We start from the raw sequence: 2,500 nt of genomic DNA, 5'->3' as shown, positions 1-2,500 counted from the left end.
CGTGGCATGCCATCTTCGCCTTTTTGCAGCACACACGGTCGAACGACGTCGGGCGTGGCATGCCATCTTCGCCCTTTGACAGCATAGACGGTCGGCCGTCGTCGGGCGTGGCATGCCATCATAGCCCTTGGACAGCACAAACGGTCGGCCGTCGTCGGACGTGCCTGCACACAACGGTCGGCCGTGGCCTGCCCGCATCGGTCGTGGCTTGCGCAACATTCATCGAGTTCCAAACAAAACATGCGGATGTTCATGGCGTACATAAATCAAAGGATTTTGAAACAACCTCCATGCATAACAAACATATTCATCTACTTTCCATTATCTATTCTCAAACGTTTCCGCCTAACGTGGCTCTTTCGCATCATTTTCGTTACTTTTACGGTTCGTACGATATTGAAACATCTTTTGTTTGTGCAAATATGCATCTTATCATTAATTTGACATGTTGAGAAGTGTTTTCGAGCATTTCCATATTTTTCCGACTTTTAATCATTATTTTATAATTTATTTTTACGCTTTTTAATTTTTACGTCTCTTTTTAAAAATTAAAATTTATTAAATTTTATATTTTAAGGTTCACATATTTATTTGTGAATTTTCGGAGTTGATTTCATATTTTTTCGATATTTTCCCTATTTTTTATTAATTTATTACTAATTTTTCGGAATTTTCGAAAAAAATAAAAATTAAAAAAAATTGTTGAAAAATATTTTTTTATACATATTAAAGTCAATTATGAAGGCTGATGTGTGTTTGTACCTTAGACCGCGCATATTTGGGTTGTACATTTTCATTATGATTCTCTGGAAAATCCATGTCTACTCCTGTCACATGGGCAAAACTTTTTTAAGCATATATAAGGGGGGTAGAGGTGTTGGAGGCAGACTGAGGCGCAGGCAGGCAGACGGCATAGGCGTCCCGTGGGCTTAGCAGGCGTGCTGCGTGGGCGCTTGATGGCATGCATGGCTTGTCCGTGCTACGCCGTTGGGCGTTTACAAAAACACGTTGGCGACGTCGACGGGTCGAGTGGGCAACGGCAGGCGGACGCCGAGGGCGTCCTGTGGGCTTAGTAGGCGTGCTGCGTGGGCGCTTGATGGCATGCATGGCTCGTCCGTGCTACGTCGTTGGGCGTCTACAAAAACATGCTAGCGACGTTTGCGGGGCAACTGAAGCGAAGGCAGGCGGACGTCGAGGGCGTCCTGTGGGCTTAGTAGGCGTGCTGCGTGGGCGCTTGACGGCATGCATGGCTCGTCCGTGCTACGCCGTTGGGCGTTTACAAAAACACGCCTGCGACGTCTGTGGGGCGTTTGAGGCGGTGGCAGGCGGACGTCATGGGCGTCCTGTGGGCTTAGTAGGTGTGCTGCGTGGGCGCTTGACGGCATGCATGGCTCGTCCGTGCTACGCCGTTGGGCGTCAACAAAAACATGCCAGCGACGTCTGCGGGGCAACTGAGGCGAAAGCAGGCGGACGTCAAGGGCGTCCTGTGGGCTTAGTAGGCGTGCTGCGTGGGCGCTTGATGGCATGCATGGCTCGTCCGTGCTACGCCGTTGGGCGCTTGCAAAAACATGTCGACGACGTCTGCGGGGCGACCGAGGCGTTACAAGGCGGATGCCATGGGCGTCCTGTGGGCTTAGTAGGCGTGCTGCGTGGGAGCTTGATGGCATGCATGGCTCGTCCGTGCTACGCCGTTGGGCGCTTACAAAAACATGCCAGCGACGTCTGCGGGGCGAACGTGCGCCGCCGAGGGAACTTCTCAAGATCGGTTTTATTATAGCGTTTGGTGTGGAAACGGCAGTGCTTTCGGGCGAGTGGCGAGTTCTAGAGCTCCTGTTACGGCTAACTCTAGGCGTCGCACGCACGGGGCACGTAAGGCCATGTACGGCCAGACGCTATGATGGACCGGGCGTGGGCGGTTCCCCTGTGTGAACCTTGGTCTTCCTCCAACAATCTTTGCAGTGATTAAATTCTCAACTCCCTTGGGCGGCGCGCAACGGCGGGTGTAGCATTGGCCTTGCAAAGAAGGCATCGGCGTCGTCGCACGACATCTAATGTCGGGCGGCGGGGTGGATGTCGGGCGTGCATTTCCGGAGCTATTCACGTACGGCGCATGAGTGGTATTGGGCATGTGTGGTTAGGTTGGATCCCTGCTTCGAGCAGCGACGTCCTAACTCGCATGCCAACTCGGTGACGGATGAAGCGCAATCTAGGCTGGTCGGACGTCGGAACTTCCTGTGCTGCATACCTACTGCCTAGGCATTGTGCACGTGCAAACGGTCGCCTTTCGCCCCTCGCATCCCATGCGCGGGGTGAACCCAAAAGACGCTCTCGCGTCCCACGCCTTCCCTCGCTTCGTCGTGCGATGGCGTGGTCCGTGAGCGGCGCCTCGAATTCTCGGATACGGTAGACGCAGTGGGCATGGGGCCTTCACCGGCTTCTATCTGCCCAAAACGAATGCTCCTTGCGAATGACTGCCGCGCTTGCCTTGGACCCGACCGTG

This window comes from Solanum lycopersicum, chromosome 2 (genome assembly GCF_036512215.1).
Source record: "Solanum lycopersicum chromosome 2, SLM_r2.1".
NCBI lineage: Eukaryota > Viridiplantae > Streptophyta > Magnoliopsida > Solanales > Solanaceae > Solanum > Solanum lycopersicum.
This window is presented reverse-complemented; position numbering follows the sequence as displayed.